Source organism: Ovis aries, chromosome 15 (assembly GCF_016772045.2).
Source record: "Ovis aries strain OAR_USU_Benz2616 breed Rambouillet chromosome 15, ARS-UI_Ramb_v3.0, whole genome shotgun sequence".
NCBI classification, from domain to species: Eukaryota; Metazoa; Chordata; class Mammalia; order Artiodactyla; family Bovidae; genus Ovis; species Ovis aries.
The window spans coordinates 66,746,525-66,766,838 of record NC_056068.1 but is presented as its reverse complement, the minus strand read 5'-3'; positions in this window follow the sequence as shown (position 1 = coordinate 66,766,838).

Sequence of the window (20,314 nt, the reverse complement as noted above, 5' to 3'; positions counted from 1 at the left end):
ATAATAAACCTCACATATTAAGAAAATGCAATCATAAATAAAACAGCTGTTAACCATGTGGTAAGCCTTTTATAAGTATATTATAAATTCATTTAGTACATTTAAGCATATTTTATACATTTAAACCCACTCACTGGATACAATGCCCCCAGCTTCAGAAACTGAAAGGGATAATAAACCAAGAAAGTGAATAGGAAAACAAACTTTCTATTAATCTCTGAGACATGGTCCTATGGCCAAAGCTGGTTTGTTTTTTTTTTAATTGAAGTTGATATACAAAATTAATAAGTTACAGTTGCACAATATAGTATTCATGAATTTTTAAAAATTACACTCTACTTATAGCTATAAAATATTGGCTGTATTCCCCAGTGTTGAAAAAGTACCCTTGTACAAACTGTTAGGCATAAAATAAGCTACCTCTCATTCCCTACCCCTATACTGCCCCTCCCTCCATCCCTGTCCCCACTGGTAACTACTAGTTTGTTCTCCATGTCTGAGTCTGCTTCTTTGTTTGTTATATTCATTAATTTGTTGTATCTTTTTTAGATTCCACATACAAGTGATACAATATTTGTCTTTCTGTGTATGACTTATTTCACTTAGCACACTATCCCCAAGTACATCCATGTCATTGCAAATAGCAAAATGCCATTCTTATGGCTGAGTAGTATTTCTCTGTGTGTGTGTAGACATATCTATATATATCACATCTTCCTTGTCTATTCATCTGTTGATGGACACTTAGGTTGCAAACACAGCTTTTGAGTGTTTTCTAATATTTTGTGTGTAAAAAAGAATGAAACAGCATTAAATATTAATAGTGGCATTATTTGCAAGTAGTCTAGGCTCTCCTTTATTTCCACTCAAAAAGCCAGTAATTTTTAATTGGGAATAGTTTATTTTATTTTAATCGGGATATAGTTGCTTTACAATTTTGTGTTAGTTTCTTCTGTACGACAAAGTAAATCAGCTGTATGTGCACATATATCCCCTTGTTTGTCTGACTGTTTGCAACCCCATGGACTATATAGTCCATGGAATTCTCTAGGCCAGAATACTGGAGTGGGTAGCCTTTCCCTTCTCCAGGGTATCTTCCCAACCCAGGGATCGAACCCAGGTCTCCTGCATTGCAGCCAGATTCTTTACCAGCTTATGACCAACCTAGATAGCATATTCAAAAGCAGAGACATTACTTTGCCGACTAAGGTCTGTCTAGTCAAGGCTATGGTTTTTCCTGTGTTCATGTATGGATGTGAGAGTTGGACTGTGAAGAAGGCTGAGTGCTGAAGAATTAATGCTTTTGAACTGTGGTGCTGGAGAAGACTCTTGAGAGTCCCTTGGACTGCAAGGAGATCCAACCAGTCCATTCTGCAGGAGATTAACCCTGGGATTTCTTTGGAAGGAATGATGCTAAAGCTGAAACTCCAGTACTTTGGCCACCTCATGCGAAGAGTTGACTCATTGGAAAAAACTCTAATGCTGGGAGGGATTGGGGGCAGGAGGAGAAGGGGACAACAGAGGATGAGATGGCTGGATGGCATCACGGACTGGATGGACGTGAGTCTGAGTGAACTCCAGGAGTTGGTGATGAACAGGGAGGCCTGGCGTGCTGTGATTCATGGGGTCGCAAAGAGTCGGACACGACTGAGCGACTGAACTGAATTGAACTGATCCCCTCGTTTTGGATTCCCTTCTCATTTAGGTCACCATAGAGCATCAAGCAGAGTTCCTGTACTATATCTCTGGTTCTCATTGGCTGTCTATTTTATACAGATTAGTGTATGTATGTCAGTCCTAACATCCCTTTCAGAAAGGACTGCTTACTATCTACACAAGTTTCCTATTACTGAAATATCAAACTATGGCAAACAGTGACTTAACACTCTCTTACTGTTCTGGAGGTCAGAAGTCAAAAACAATTTTCACTGCGTTAAAAATCACACTGTTGGCAGGACTGATTCCTCCCGGGGGGGTCTCAGGGGAAAATCCTTTTTCTTGTCTGTCTCATCCTCTAGTGCCCGCCTGTGTTCCTCGACTCCTCGCCCCTTCCTCCGTCTTCTGATCACCACAATCACTGCTTGTATCATCACAGGACCTTCTCTGACTTCTCCTGCTTCCCTCTTATAAGAACACCTGTGATTACACTGAGCCCACCAGAAAAATCCAGGACACTCTCCCCATATCAAGAGCCTTAATTTAATCACATCTACAAATTCTCTTCTGCTATAAAGTAACAGTCACATATTTCAGGGATTAGAATGTAGATATATCTGGGAGCCATCATTCAGCTTACTGTAGTATTTTAAATTATCCAAGACAGACAGTGAAAGTCACTCAACCGTGTCTGACTCTTTGAGACCCATGGACTATAGCCTGCCAGGCTCCTCTGTCCGTGGAATCTCCAGGCAAGAATATTGGAGTGGGTAGGCATTCCCTTCTCCAGGGGATCTTCCCAACCCAGGTCTCCTGCATAGAAGGCAGATTCTTTACCATGTGAGCCCCCAGAGAAGCCCTAATTTATCCAAACTCAATACTACATGTTATTTTTGTTTCCAAAAAACTTATCAGTGCCTAACAATGGCAACAACAACAACAACAACAAAAACACTAAAACAAAAAACACTCTTTGGGTTGTTATCATGGGAAATAGAAAAGACTGAGATATGGTCCTGTTCCTTCAAAAACTCCCAATTTTCTGGGCAGCTCAGATGCAGAGCCAAATGTAAACAGATTCAGGTAGAATCTCAGCATAATTTTCTCTTTTTATTACTTACTACAGAATCAGAACTCTATGCATTAATTCTCTGAGTATTTTCATACTTCAACTGGCCAAATAAACCAGTATTTAAAATGGTGATCATACAGTAGGGCTGTCTTCAAAGGTCAAGGCATGAGGAATTTAAGAGGTCATGACTAAAGTCACATTTTAATGGTGCTTCAGTGTTTTCTGAATTTATAAAATTATCTTTTGTGATGTTACTATCTAAAGTGATAAAACCTTTATACATCCTTAAAGGCAGCATCTAAAGCAGAAGTTCCCAAACAATGATTTGTGGTCTCACGCTCCACGATGAAAACTTCACCTACTTGAGATGAAAGAGGAAAAACATGAAAATGTAAGGAGTTCTTCATAATGCTAATGCATTCATTTTAAAGCTGTCCTTTCAGTCCTCTCACCATTTTTTGTTTTGCTTTTCAAAAATTGTAGGAAAGATGATGTAAAATAAATCTTTTACAGTTGAAAAATGATGATAGACCAAATATACATCAGTAGCAAATACACACACACACACACACACTCATATATATATACAACCTGGCTGACAGAATCTAATCTAAATTAGTAAATGTAAATTCAAAATAAATAAATTAGTAAGGACTCAGTATTACTGATAATATCTATAATTGTATGATGTTTTCAAATTTACAAAATACATTTATGTCCATTGGCTCAAGTGTTTCTCTTCCACCTCAACAATAAGCCCATGAAGAAAAGATGCAGCAATTATCATTGAATTTTATAGGTTTTGTAAATTTATAGGTTGATAAAACATGGATTTTTAAATGACTTGTTTAAATAACTTCCAGTTAATATATTCACTTATACCTAATTTTGTCATCTTACACTATATCCTTAGCCACTTTCCAAGACATTCAATTCACCATCCAGTATAAATTGAAACAAGGGTCTTCCCTCATGGCCCCAGAGCCAGCTTAAATGCTGGATGTTTCCTCCATCACTTGAGTTAAACATGTTTCCCGTGTACCACCTTGTTCCCATGGTACAAAAGATGTTTCTCTTGTACCAACAAGGCTGAGAAGGAACCAGTTGATGTCCACTTCTTGCTCCTTCAGTTCAGTTCAGTTCAGTTCAGTCGCTCAGTTGTGTCCGACTCTTTGCGACCCCATGAATTGCAGGACGCCAGGCCTCCCCCTGTCCATCACCAGCTCCTGGAGTTCACTCAGACTTACGTCCATCAAGTGAGTGATGCCATCCAGCCATCTCATCCTATGTCGTCCCCTTCTCCTCCTGCCCCCAATCCCTCCCAACATCACAGTCTTTTCCAATGAGTCAACACTTCGCATGAGGTGGCCAAAGTACTGGAGCTTCAGCTTTAGCATCATTCCTTCCAAAGAAATCCCAGAGCTGATCCCCTTCAGAATGGACTGTTTGGATCTCCTTGGAGTCCAAGGGACTCTCAAGAGTCTTCTCCAACACCACAGTTCAAAAGCATCAATTCTTCAGCACTCAGCCTTCTTCACAGTCCAACTCTCACATCCATACATGACTACAGGAAAAACCATAGCCTTGACTAGATGGACCTTAGTCGGCAAAGTAATGTCTCTGCTTTTGAATATGCTATCTAGGTTGGTCATAACTTTTCTTCCAAGGAGTGTCTTTTAATTTCATGGCTGCAGTCACCATCCGCAGTGATTTTGGAGCCCCCAAAATAAAGTCTGACACTGTTTCCACTGTTTCCCCATCTATTTCCCATGGAGTGACGGAACCGGATGCCATCATCTTCATTTTCTGAATGTTGAGCTTTAAGCCAACTTTTTCACTCTCCTCTTTCACTTTCATCAAGATGCTTTTTAGTTCCTCTTTACTTTCTGCCATTAGGGTGGTGTCATCTGCATATCTGAGGTGATTGATATTTCTCCCAGCAATCTTGATTCCAGCTTGTATTTCTTCCAGTCCAGCGTTTCTCATGACTACTCTGCATATAAATTAAATAAGCAGGGTGACAATATACAGCCTTGACGTACTCCTTTTCCTATTTGGAACCAGTCTGTTGTTCCATGTCCAGTTCTAACTGTTGCTTCCTGACTTGCATACAGGTTTCTCAAGAGGCAGGTCAGGTTGTCTGGTATTCCCATCTCTCTCAGAATTTTCCACAGTTTATTGTGATCCACACAGTCAAAGGCTTTGGTATAGTCAATAAAGCAGAAATAGATGTTTTTCTGGAACTCTCTTGCTTTTTCCATGATCCAGTGGATGTTGGCAATTTGATCTCTGGTTCCTCTGCCTTTTCTAAAACCAGCTTGAACATCAGGAAGTTCATGGTTCATGTATTGCTGAAGCCTGGCTTGGAGAATTTTGAGCATTACTTTACTAGCATGTGAGATGAGTGCAATTGCATGGTAGTTTGAGCATTCTTTGGCATTGCCTTTTTTTGGGATTGGAATGAAAACTGACCTTTCCCAGTGTTGCGGCCACTGCTGAGTTTTCCACATTTGCTGTCATATTGAGTGCAATACTTTCACAGCATCATCTTTCAGGATTTGAAATAGCTCAACTGGAATTCCATCACCTCCACTAGCTTTGTTCATAGTGATGCTTTCTAAGGCCCACTTGACTTCACATTCCAGGATGTTCTGCTCTAGATGAGTGATCACACCATCGTTGTTATCCGGGTCATGAAGATCTTTTTGTATAGTTCTTCTGTGTATTCTTGTCACCTCTTCTTAATATCTTCTGCTTCTGTTAGGTCCATACCATTTCTGTCCTTTATCAAGCCCATCTTTGCATGAAATGTTCCCTTGGTATCTCCAATTTTTTTAAGGAGGAGAGATCTCTTCAGGATTCCTTTTACGACACCATTACTTTCTCTCTTTCCTAAACTATGCCTTCCAGCTTTGAATCACATGCTTTCAATGGAGGGAATAATCATGCATTTTGAATGCTTTAAAATGGTTAAAAAAAGATAAGGGCATTTATATGATAAGGCAATATGATCAATATGATCAGTTGTTTGGCAGCAGAGAGATGATTAGGCATGCATAGTATGCACTGTAGGCTGCCAACTTTAAACCTATTTAGAATGAGATAACTGGCAAAGAAACAAAAGGATACTAATAACTACTTCAAAAGAGTTAGAAATAGATATAAACAAAGAAGGAGGATATTGGAGGATGATATTGGAAGGGGTTAACAACATAATTCTGATTTTTTAAGAATGTAATACAGAAATAATGTCCCAGTGTGACTCGTTTATACATAATATTCCAATATGCTACTCTGTGAAGTAGCTGGAAAATCATTAGAAGTTCATACTTAATCAATTTAATATGAATCAATAATAGAAAGTGCTAAAACTCCATTAAATTATTCTTTTCTGAGGTACTGTGGCAACAGTATTCAGAGATGAACCTGCAGAGGTTACTGAGTCAGCTAAAAAGCTGTAGATGATACTATGTCATTTCTTATTTCATATTGTTAGAGCTAGATGGGCCTTGAGATACAAACACTATACATAGATGAGAAAACTGATGTACAAAAAGATGGAGTTGATCACGTTTATAAAAGCTAAATAAGTCATTTGATTTGACAATTTGGTATATTTTTCCTAGTAGATTCCTAAAAGTCCTAAGTCAGAGAATCTATTTTAGGGAAGATCACTGATCAATGAAACTTATTGTTCTTTTTGGTGCAACTTTCAAGAAGTTTTGATGAGGAAATCCTAATTTTTGCAAGTAGGGAGTCCTACATTTCGGAGTGTCAACTAGAGATCACAAGCAGATATGGTCCCAAGTATTAAGTTCTTCTCATTATAATGTAAACAGAAAGATAAAACTTTTTTTAAAAAGCTTGCAGTTTGAACACAAATGAACAAAGATATCTCATAAGTCACAAATGAGATTAGTGAAAGTGAAGTCGCTCAGTCATGTCCGACTCTTTGTGACCCCATGGACTGTAGCCCACCAGGCTCCTCTGTCCATGGGATTCTCCAGGCAAGAATACTGGAATGGGGTGCCATTGCCTTCTCCAGGAGATCTTCCTGGCCCAGGGATTAAACCCGGGTCTCCCACATTGTAGGAAGACGCTTTATCACCTGAGCCACCAGGGAAGTCCAAAGTTAGGTCCCACTGAGACTTGACCTCGGATCACTGGATTCATAGTCCAGAGTGCTAATGCTACACAAATGAGATTACAGGGAGCCAAATTTATTTGTAAGTGGAGTGAAGAGTACCAGTGACAACTGACCACTGAAAATGAGACTCTCTGCCTCACAGGAGTATTGTCTCAGTAGCTTTACTAGGTCCATTTATCTGCGGCTCTGTATTTCTCTCCCCACTTCTGTCTACTTTACTGCTTTGCCTTCCCTGACTGTTATCAGCAAAGTTCTAGAAATCCTGATAAGGAGATGGAGATACACACTATAAAGATAAGAATTTTCTGAACTCTTCCTAGGCTGAAGAATTTTACTGGGCACTTAAAAATTTTGCCAGTCACAGTGGAGGAAGCGGAAGCCGGGATGAACTGACACATAGGCTTGACATATATACACTATCATGTGTAAAACAGAGAGCTGGTGGGAAGCTGCTGTCTAGCACAGCCGGCTCAGCTCAGGGCTCTGTGACGACCTAGTGGGGTGGGATTGCGGGGGGCGGCGGGGGCGGAGGGGAGGCAGTGAGAGGGAGGTCTAAGAGGGAGGGGATATATATCCACATACAGTTGACTGACCTTGGAGTACAGCACAAATTAACATAATACTGTAAAGCAATTATACTCAAAACAAACAAAAAAAAATTGCCATAAAACAGTCACAGTATCCTTATAAAAAGATATTATTAAAAGATTTTAAAGATGAGGAAACTGAGGTATGGAAAGATCAGATCACTTGTTCTAGACCCCACCATTTTGAAAGGTGGGAACTGGAATTGTTACTTCCTATTGAATGATTTTAAGCCCAAGCACTGTCCACTTCATCAATAATTCAAAAAGTATATAATTTTTTACTTGACAAATTTATTGAGAAACATTTACATATCATATGCCTAATTCAGAGATTCTCAACCAAAGGTGAGTTGGCCTCTCAGGGTCATTTGGTAATGTCTGGAGATATACTGAGTTATCACAGCTGTGATAAGAGTGCGCAGAGGCGAGGAATGCTGAACTACACCAGACAGCTTGCCGTGACAAAAAATTATTAAATTCAAAATGCTGAGGCTGAAAAACCTTAATCTAATATTGAAAGTTAGTTTAAGGTATTTCAACTTCTGCCTAACATGTGAAAAAGTCACAAGAGAAAAAGCCCAGTAAGCTACATCATAGATATTTAAAACAATCAGAGAGCAGAAAATACAAAGAATCTTAATAAACTAAATTCTACAAAGTGATAGGCCCTTCCAAGACACAGGGTGGATCACAGCAGAATGACAGGATGGGCAAGAGGAGGAGAAATCTACCAGCAATTAGGGCAAGGGAAAAACACTGGGCTGGCCACAAAATTTTAAGGACCGTGAAGGGGCCAGAATGCTACATCAGCTCCCCAGAACCTCACACACTGTGAATCCTCGCCCGGTGGTCAACTGTTTCAACGTCTGTACCATTTATATGTGGGCAATGTGCTTCAGTTTGAGGACAGCTTCCCATGTGGACAGCCATTGCAGGAGATGTGGGTTCAATCCCTGGGTCAGGAAGATCCCCTGGAGTAGGAAATGGCAACTCATGCTTGTATTCTTGCCCAAGAATTTCATGAACAGAGGAATCTGGTGGGCTACATCCCATGGACTTGCAAAGAGTCAGACATGACTGAACAACTAACACTACTGCTGCTGCTGTGAAGACGCTTGAGTCGTGTCCAACTGTGTGTGACCCCATAGCTGTCAGCCCACCAGGCTCCCCTGTCCCTGGGATTCTCCAGGCAAGAACACTGGAGTGGGTTGCCATTCCCTTCTCCAATGCATGCATGCATGCTAAGTCACTTAAGTCACTCCTCTGATTTAATTGCTAAGTCACATCTAACTCTTTGGAACCCCATGGACCATAGCCCACCAGCCCTCTCTCTCCATGGATTTCCCAGGCAAGAATACTGGAGTGGGTTGCCATTTCCTTCTTCCAACTGACACTAGAGGACAGGATAAAAGAGCTAAGAGAAATCCTCCCACAGCACTCTGGGCCTTCTTAAGAGCAAGGAAGTAGTCACCCAACACTGTGGGTGTGGTAAGAAACCTGAGAGAAAATCCTCTGAGGATCTCAAGTCTCTATTAAGTCCACTGCAGGGGCTGCTAAAGGATGAGGACATAAAAAGATTAGAAAGATAAAACCATTAAGCTCAGAAAACCAGAGTCTGGATTACAGAGGGTAAGTCTGGATGCTGCTCTTATAACTTTTTAAGCCAGTGAAAAATCACACCTAAATAACGCTATGACATAACCCAGACCAAACCGGAGCACAAATTATAGCCTGACAGAAGGAATGTGTTCTCTTCCAGAGATAAGTATGATTTTCTTTTGTCTCTAAAGAATCCACCTGACAATGCAGGAGATGCAAGAGACTTGAGTTTGATCCCTGGGTTGGGAAAATCTCCTGGAGAAGGGAATGGCAATCCACTCCAGTATTCTTGCCTGGAGAATCCCATGGACAGAGGATCCTGGCAAAGAGTCAGGTATGGCTGAGCAATGGACACAGACACTACCATTTTTATATACATAATAGGGGCCAATGTAGGAAACATATACAAGCCATATACAAGCAAGAGAATGTGACTTGAGGACAAAAAGCAAGAGAGAAATTGCAGTATAAGAAATACTTGAAAGATAATCACTGAACATTTCCCTAAACCAATGAAAGACTATAGTCCAGGGATTTCTCTGGCAGTCCAGCAGTTGAGACTCAGTACTTCCACTGTGGGGAGCATGGTTCATCCCAGTGTGGCCAAAAAATAATCAAGTTATTGTGTAGATGACTATAGTCCACAGATCTTACTAGCTCAGCTAACTCTAACTAGAGACACATAGTCAAACTGCTGAGAAGAATAAATCGTGAAGGAAAACCTGCACAGTATACAGTGGCCAAAACAGATTATACACATGGAAACAGCAAAAGGAAGACAGCTGGTGACCAAACTCTCCGATGATGGCCAAGATCCGCTTGTCTTATTCACTCACTAGTCCTCTCCCCTTGAGTGCGCGCAAGGGTCTGTAATGTGCTTCTAATCCACAGACCATGAAAATGATGACAGGATACACAGTATGTGAATAGGAACGTGTTATTAGCTTGTATGATTAGGTTACATGAGATTACAACATTTGTACTGTTAGGAGAATTTTTAAGAGGCAGGCATGTTGAGAAGATCACACATCAGGAAACTGACGGCGGCAATCGGCCAACAGCTGGCACAAACCTGAGGCCCTCTGTCTGACAGCACACAAGGAATCAAATGCTTTCAACAACCTCAGGAGCTTAGAGGTGGATTTGTTCCCAGTTGAACCTCAGATGATACCTCAAATCAGGGCAAACACCTTGATGGCAGTTATGAGAGATGCTAACGCATACGATCCTAAACCCTGCCTTGACTCCTAACCCACAGAAACTGTGAGATGAAAAATCTATGTTGTTTCACTGCTATGTGTATAACAGACAGCTAGCAGGAGCCTGCTGTTACAGCCTAAGTAGCTCAGCCCAGGGCACTCTGTGGTGACCTAGATGGGTGGGATGCAGAGGGAGGTCCAAGAAGGAAGGGATATATGTATACAAGTAGCTGATTCACTTCATTGCACAGAAAACTAGCACAACCACTGTGAAGCAGTTATACCCCGCCACACACAAAAAAAATCGATGTTGTTTTAAGCCATTAAAATTTACAGTAAGCAACAATGCTATGTAGCAGATTTTTAATGCAGATAATACACATATCTTGATTCACACAGGAAAAAATGAAGTCAAGAAGACAATAGAATATCATTGAAAGTGCTAAAAGGAAAAGAAAAAACTTGTCTACTGAGAATTCTAAAAACACAATTTATATCTTTGATATGAAAAAAAACCACACTTTTCAGACAACCGAAAAACTAAGAGAATTATCTTATATCTGCACTACAATAAATCCTAGAAGTTCTTCAGACTAAGGGAGACAACATCAGACACAACACCGTCCCTGAAGAAAGAAATGAAGAGCTTTAGAAAGAGAGAATACGTGGATGGAAATGAAGATCTTGTTTCATTGAACACATATGCTTGTATGTGTCTGTATGTGTGTATATATGAATACTGACAAAATGAAGCCAAGAGAATCATAAAACTTATTGTGAGATTCATAATATATGAGAACTCAGATGATGAGAAGTAGTATATGGAAATCAAACTGCTATAACATGCAGAATATTATTTAAGGAAGTGAAGTGAAATGAAGTCGCTCAGTTGTGTCTGACTCTTTGCGACCCCACGGACTGTAGCCTACCATGCTTCTCAGTCTATGGGACTTTCCAGGCAAGAGTACTGGAGTGGGGTGCCATTTCCTTCTCCAGGGGATCTTCCAAACCCAGGGATCGAACCTGGGTCTCCCACATTGTAGGCAGACGCTTTACCCTCTGAGCCACCAGGGAAGCCTTATTATTTAAGGGTAAACTATGATAACTTGAAGAAGCTGAAGTTGAACAGTTCTATGATGATCTATAAGACCTTTTAGAACTAACACCCAAAAAAGATGTCCTTTTCATTATAGGGGACTGAAATGCAAAAGTAGGAAGTCAAGAAAACACCTCGAGTAACAGGCAAATTTGGCCTTGGAATACGGAATGAAGCAGGGCAAAGGCTAATAAAGTTTTGCCAAGAAAATGCACTGGTCATAGCAAACACCCTCTTCCAGCAACACAAGAGAAGACTCTACACATGGACGTCACCAGATGGTCAACATCAAAATAAGACTGATTATATTCTTTGCAGCCAAAGATGGAGAAGCTCTATACAGTCAGCAAAAACAAAAACGGGAGCTGACTGTGGCTCAGATCATGAACTTCTTATTGCCAAATTCAGACTTAAATCGAAGAAAGTAGGGCAAACCGCTAGACCATTCAGGTATGACTAAATCAAATCGCTTATGATTATACAGTGGAAGTGAGAAATAGATGTAAGGGACTAGATCTGATAGACAGAATGCCTGATAAACTATGGACGGAGGTTCCTGACATTGTACAGGAGACAGGGATCAAGACAATACCTATGGAAAAGAAATACAAAAAAGCAAAATGGCTATCTGAGGAGGCCTTAAAAACAGCTGTGAAAAGAAAAGAAGCAAAAACCAAAGGAGAAAAGGAAAGATAGAAGCATTTGAATGCAGAGTTCCAAAGAATAGCAAGGAGAGATAAGAAAGTCTTCCTCAGTGATCAATGCAAAAAAATCGAGGAAAACAACAGAATGGGAAAGACTAGAGATCTCTTCAAGAAAATTAGAGATACCGAGGGAACATTTCATGCAATGATGGGCTTGATAGAAAACAGAAATGGTATGGACCTAACAGAAGCAGAAGATATTAAGAAGAGGTGGCTAGAATACACAGAAGAACTGTACAAAAAAGATCTTCACGACCAAGATAATCATGATGCTGTGATCACTCACCTACAGCCAGACATCTTGGAATGTGAAGTCAAGTGGGCCTTAGAAAGCATCACTACGAACAAAGCTAGTGGAGGTGATGGAATTCCAGTTGAGCTGTTTCAAATCCTAAAGATGATGCTGTGAAAGTGCTGCACTCAATATGCCAGCAAATGTGGAAAACTCAGCAGTGGCCACAACACTGGGAAAGGTCAGTTTTCATTCCAATCCTAAACAAAGGCAATGCCAAAGAATGTTCAAACTACCGAACAATTGCACTCATCTCACACTTCTAGTAAAGTAATGCTCAAAATTCTCCAAGCCAGGCTTCAGCAATACATGAACTGTGAACTTCTGATGTTCAAGCTGGTTTTAGAAAAGGCAGAGGAACCAGAGATCAAATTGCCAACATCCGCTGGATCATGGAAAAGCAAGAGAGTTCCAGAAAAACATCTATTTCTGCTTTATTGACTATGTCAAAGCCTTTGACTGTGTGGATCACAATAAACTGCGGAAAATTCTAAAACAGATGGGAATACCAGACCACCTGACCTGCCTCTTGAGAAACCTATATGCAAGTCAGGAAGCAACAGTTAGAATTGGACATGGAACAACAGACTGGTTCCAAATAGGAAAAGGAGTATGTCAAGGCTGTATATTGTCACCCTGCTTATTTAACTTCTATGCAGAGTACATCATGAGAAACACTAGACTGGAAGAAGCACAATCTGGAATCAAGATTGCCAGGAGAAATATCAATAACCTCAGATATGCAGATGACACCACCCTTATGGCAGAAAGTAAAGAGGAACTAAAAACCCTCTTGATTAACATGAAAGTGGAGAGTGAAAAAGTTGGCTTAAAGCTCAACATTCAGAAAACGAAGATCATGGCATCGGGTCCCATCACTTCATGAGAAATAGATGGGGAAACAGTGGAAACAGTGTCAGACGTTATTTTTTGAGGCTCCAAAATCACTGCAGATGGTGACTGTAGCCAAGAAATTAAACCACACTTACTCTTCGGAAGGAAAGTTATGACCAACCTAGACAGCATATTCAAAAGCAGAGACATTACTTTGCCAACAAAGTCCAGCTAGTCAAGGCTATGGTTTTTCCAGTGGTCACGTATGGATATGAGAGTTGGACTGTGAAGAAAGAATTGATTCTTTTGAACTGTGGTGTTGGAGAAGCTCTTGAGAGTCCCTTGGACTGCAAGGATGTCCAACCAGTCCATCCTAAAGGAGATCAGTCCTGGGTGTTCATTGGAAGGATTGATGCTAAAGCTGAAATCCCAATCCTTTGGCCACCTCATGCTAAGAGTTGACTCATTGGAAAAGACCCTGATGCTGGGAGGGATTAGGGGCAGGAGGAGAAGGGGATGACAGAGGATGAGATGGCTAGATGGCATCACCAACTTGATGGACGTGAGTTTGAGTAGACTCTAGAAGTAGGTGATGGACAGGAGGCCTGGCATGCTGCGATTCATAGGGTTGAAAAGAGTTGGACACGACTGAGCAACTGAACTGAACTGATAATAACTTGAAGACGTTTACTGTAACCTGTACAATTTATTAGCAGTTTTTATTTATGTCTCGAAATTTTTTTTCCTTTAAATATTTGAAATTGTCTCTGATTCAGTACATTCAATAACGGAACAAAATTCTATGTTATTTGTTTTAAGAATAATGAAAAAAGAGGATTGCTGCAATGGAATACAGAATTCCTCTAGTTTCTTCAAGAATTATGATTTTTGTAACATTCTGTTTATAGGTGTCCTAAAATATTCTTGTGATAGAGAAGAACTGAACAGAAGATTTCCAATACTACGTAAGATAAATCCATAGAGACAGAAAATAGATTGGTAGCTGCCTAACAGGGACTGGGATGAATGGATAGGGATTAACTGTAAATGGATATGAGCAATCTTATTAGGATAATAAAAATATCCTAAAACTGGACTATGGTGATGACTGTGCAACTTAGTAAAAAAAATCACTGAAGTGTACACTTTAACTGGGGTAATTTTATGGTATTTAAATTATACCTAAAAAAATTTAAAAATTGTTTCAAACTATGTTTGAGTAGTGAAATTAACCAGCATTTCTGTAAATTAGAATCTATTTTCTCACATATCCAGATGTTGACACAAATGAAGGGGAAAAAAAACACAACAGTTAATATCATAAAAAACACATAATATTTTTGACTGTTAAGAGATTAACACATTTTGACAGTTAAATTAAAATAGATACTTACAGAAAGTTAAATATGAAATAGTAACTTTCTAACTGAAAGCAAGAGTGGGGGGGGGGAACCACTCCTAATTCAAAATTTAGAATGTTCTCCAAGGTGTATAATGGACAGGTGCTTATCAATAATGTTTTCACATACTGTCTTTTTCCTTCTCAAGTTAGAGACACCATGTTTCTCAGTTTGAGAGAAGGAAAATGATGTGAAATAACTGCCTTTCCCCCTTAACTGTACATATTTAGCATTTCAATTCAATTAGTATAATACAATAAAATAAAAATATGTAGTTTGGCTAATCAGAGTTTCTCAACTTCAGTTGTATCTGGGGGTATTTTAGTCTTAATTACTCTTTGTTGTGGGGGCTGTCTTATGGAGTATGTTTGGCAGCATTCCTGGATTTTATCCACTAAATAATAATAATAAGGATGTATCCAGAAAGATAATCTTGATTAAAAAAAACTTTTAAAAATTACAGCATTTATATGGCTTGTAGGTGTTGAATAATTCATAACACTTTTAAGATGGGGTTAGCACACACTGGGGAGGCAAGGAGGGAAATGAGATAGATCCCGAAGGAGTTAAAGGGAGGCTTCAACTTTAATAGTAAGGTTATAGTGTAGGTTAAAATAGAACTGTCATATAACCCAGCAATCCCACTGCTGGGCATACACACCAAGGAAACTAGAATTGAAAGAGACACATGTACCCCCATGTTCATCGCAGCACTGTTTATAATAGCCAGGACATGAAAGCAACCTAGATGTCCATCAGCAGATGAATGGATAAGAAAGCTGTGGTATATATACACAATGGAGTATTACTCAGCTATTAAAAATAATACATTTGAATCAGTTCTAATGAGGTGGATGAGCCTATTATACAGAGTGAAATAAGCCAGAAAGAAAAACACTAATACAGTATACTAATGCATATATATGGAATTTAGAAAGATGGTAACGATAATCCTGTATGTGAGACAGCAAAAGAAACACAGATGTATAGAACAGTCTTTTGGACTCTGTGGGAGAAGGAGAGGGTGGGATGATTTGGGAGAATGGCATTGAAACATGCATAATATCATATATGAAATGAATCACCAGCCCAGGTTTGATGCATGATACAGGATGCTTGGGGCTGGTGAAGTGGGATGACCCAGAGGGATGGTATGGGGAGGGAGGTGGGAGGGGGGTGGGGGGTTCAGGATGGGGAACACGTGTACACCCATGGCGGATTCATGTTGATGTATGGTGAAACCAATACAATATTGTGAAGTAATTAGCCTCCAATTAAAAGAAATAAATTAACATTAAAAAACCTAAAACAAATAAAATACAAATGTTTACAAACTGGGTGGTGGAGACATTTTTTTGTCTAAATTAAACTCATGTAATTTTGCATACATTTGACCGTTTATTATCTATCTAGCCATCCATCCATCTATCTATCTCTCGGGTTGTGTAAATTAGCATATGATGATTAATAATGACTAATAAACTGAGCATTGGCTTCAAAAGAGTCCTGGAAGATCTTGAGGGTATTTCTATTTTCATCTTTATAGAATCAGGAAGAGGAGTAGTCACAAAATAAAACTGAAACCCTCCAAACTGTAAGACTCCTATGTCTAACAGTGCTGCTATTTCACTTGCATCTCAACATGACTTAGTTTCTAAAATAAAAGCCATCCATCATTCACAACAAAACTACAATGGGGGACTGTTTAAAAATGCATGCTTAAAACATAGCCCATTTAAAAGATTGGGGACTAATTATTCTTACTGTTGACATAGAATTATGTGACAGTCAAAGTACAAACAAATAATTATCTTCAATTTCTGAAAAAGGGCAGAAAATTCTTACCAGATATTGTGATAATCTATTGTGTTTGTTATTATATAGTTCAGTGTTACAGAAATTGAAGTAACTAGGTTATCAAATCATGTCCCTTCCAACAAAAATAACTCCATATGGTAAAATACTGATAAAAAGAGTTCTGTTGGTTGTTATTTCTGCTTCCAGAAATTAGCACAATAAAGGGCTTACATTAAAATTGAGATAATAGAATCCCAAATTTTTCTCCTTTTAATTTTACAGTTCAAAGACCCCTTAGAGGTTGTTTAGCTCTTATTTCACAGATGTGGAAAATGCGATTCAGAAAGTTCAAGTTATTTCCATCTCCAAAGTCACCTTGTTAGTCACAGTTAAGTCTAGAACTCATATCTTCATCCTTCTATGATCTTTCCACACTGCCAAAGTGAATCCCTGACATATTATCTATTTTATTAAGGAATATTTTATAACACAACATAATGGCTTAATTGGTAACTACATGGCTAATGTGCATTTCAGAACACATTAAGAAAATTAATGCCATTATTAGAAGAAAAGGCCTTTACTGCAGTTTAAGCTTCCATTTTTTCCCCCAATTACTGCATAATCCTAGTTCTTAAGGGGAAAAAAATCAAGTGCAGCCAGCCACATATAACCAATGCAAAGTCCATGACACTATCAATATGAAAATACCTCAGAGTCACAAAGCTAGATCATCTCTACATCAGTCAATTCCCTAAAACTCAAGGATGTCAATCATTGGGAAGGATCAGCTAACCTATTCCCCCACAAGAACTCTGATTTAATGTTCCCAACATCTGTTGTCAACAAAGGAAAATAAAGGGAATGGAGATTCAATTTGTATCCTAGTTTAAGGCATTCAAGACAAACATGAGGATAAACACACTGTTTATTCTCTGAACTGATGGCATTTTTCTGTTTGCTTTTACCTGGTGTTTCATTTAGCTCAACAAATTTCACTTTCTTCTTTATCTCTTCCTTTGAGCCTCAGAATTCCAGAGCTTTCAAAAAGAGCTACCTGGATGAATCTTGCAAAGCACAAGAAAGCTAGCACTGTTTTGACACACTAACACAAAAAGTTGGTTTAGCACACAGTGATATAACTAAACAACTACCTTGAATTCTGCCCTCAACGGATATGTGTATATCCCCATTGCTACAGAAAAAGATCATGAATTGGTTTCTTTTTCATGTTGGCTTGATAATACTGAGGGAAAGCACTGAAATGGGAGCAGATCGCCTTAGGTATGTGTCCTAAATAAAGATTATTTACCTCTCTGGAACACATTTGTCAAAGAATAAGGATAATAATACCAGTTATATCAGTTAGGATTATATTTAGCTGTCACTGACAGAAATCCAGAAACTAGCAAAGGTTAAGCAAGACTGAAGGTTATTCCCTCCTATATAAAACTCTGAGAAAGTAGACCATAACTGACATGGTGGTTAACTGCATCAGAGAACCAGAATCTTTCTATCCTGTTGTTGTGTCCTTCACAACTTCTATCTCCTAATCCAGGGAAGCAGCATTTTGACGTAGGGACAAGGAGGATGGAAGACACAAAGATGGAAAGGTAAAGAGTACACAGATATTGACTCTAAAAAAAGCAGATGTATAGCACAAAGGACTTAGGTCCCATTGGCCAGAATTATATCACTCCTGAATCTCTTGCTCTGGAAGAAGTCAGCGTCATGCCATGCGAAAGACCTGTAAAAAAGCCAAGCAGTGGGAAACTGAGTCCTTTGACCAAGAGTCAGCAAGAAGCTGAGGTCTCCTGTCAGTATCCTTACAAATGAGTTATCTTGCAAATGGATCCTCCAGCCTAGGCCAAGTTTCTGAACAATTTCAGACTAAGCGAATAGCCTGATTGCAAACTCTTATGAGACCTTGAGCCAGAAACCCTCAGCTAAATTGCTTCTGCATTTCTGACCCTTAAAAACTGCAGAACAAATATGTGACAATGTTTTTTTTTTTTTTTAATTTTAATTGTGGTAAAATACATGTAATATAAAACTTACCATCTCAACCATTTTTAAGCATATGGTTCAGGAGAGTTAAGTATCAGGTTGGCGTAAAAGTTCATTCAGGTTTTTTCCATCATAGCTTACAGAAAAACCCAAACAAACTTTTTGACCAACCCAATATATTTAACACTGTTGAAAACTCATTTATGTAGTTATCTGTTCAGGACAGAAGTGTAAGATAGCTTTGCAGCCAAATTTAAAGTGTTGTTTTTTGTTGTTGTTGTTGTTGTTTTCCGTTTAAGGGGCAAACTTCTTGTCCATAAATACAGTTCCACAAAGATCACCCATGTCTTCTCATAGAGTGCCACATGACTTCTTTCAGGTTGAATATTTTTGGTTGTTTGCTTCTTTCTATTTGCCCTTTTTTTTTTTTGCAATTAAAAGCTAGTGAGCAAATTTTCAAGTCCAGCCAAATAAATCATAAAACAAACTGATTTTTTCCTTCATTCCTATGTGATTAAACTTGATGCTAACAGTCTGCAAGACTTTGGCAAAAGGAGTAAGAAAAAATAGGTGAAACAGAAAAACTTCATCTCAACTTTCCAAACAACTCAAGTGAGACAAACCTTAGGCATAGGTACTAAACCAACAAGATTCATTTGCCTTCAATTATTCTTTTAAGAATTGTAATACAGGTGTGCATTCTCCATATGTCTTCCTGCCATGATTCTCCACTCAGGAAATGTTATTTTCTTATTTTTCATTGCTGCCCATAGATTTTTTTTAAGTCCTTTGCTGCCAAAATATATCCATCCACAACTTCTCAGAGGGCAGTTGTCTCTGTAAAGCATAATAATCTGGTATTTATTAGTTGTAATTGCTTGTTCACCCCAGACGACCAATGGAAGAACTTCTCCCTGGGGCTACCTTGCAATGCCATCTATGGGTTTAAATTAGGAGAAAAAGAAAAACACAAAGAACTCGGATGAACTGCAAAGCTTATAGAACCAACTCTGATGTGAGGGATAGGAAGAGGCAATTATCTAGGAAATCACCTCATTGTTCTTATATGAAGGTCAATCAATTTACTCCTACTTTGTTTTTAACCTTAGCTGTATGATAAATTAGCACTTTTCTGTATTTTCTAGCTACCTCCTAGTTATAGTCTCTGCCATAGCAAGGAGAGTCAAAAGAAGTAATTACTGAAATGTTTGTCATATCTCCCCATCAACCATACTACTTTAAATATTTTAATATTAATTTAGCTGATTCACACTTTAAAACCTTATAAAATGTATTTGTATCTATGCTAATGAGAAAGGGAAATTATACTTTTTCAGTTCACAGTGTTGGGAGCTGTAGGATTTATATAGTTGTGGAAGCATTCCAATTCTGACACAAAGCAGAAGCAGATGTAGCTGCAATAAGGCTCACATGAAGGAAACATTGCAAAACTTTTACATATGAACAGTGAGGTCAAAATTTTTCTTAAATAATATTGTCTAGATTATACATGTATGCTCCTTAAGATAACTTTTTAAGTACCCATACTGGATGTGTTAAAAATAATCAAAATATCCAGATGACATTATCCTTAGAGCCAGGGCATGTGTCTATTGGAAACTGGGTGAGACAATACCTAAAATACCTAAAAATACCTGCATCAACCCATTCACATATTACTGAGGAAATTTATCAGTTATCAAGAGAGAAAGAAAATAAAAATGTACTAGAGAAATGAATGGAGAAGGCGATGGCACCCCACATGAGTACTCTTGCCTGGAAAATCCCATGGATGGAGGAGCCTGGTGGGCTGCAGTCCATGGGGTCGCTAAGAGTCAGACACGACTGAGTGACTTCACTTTGACTTTTCACTTTCATACATTAGAGAAGGAAATGGCAACACACTCCATTACTTGCCTGGAGA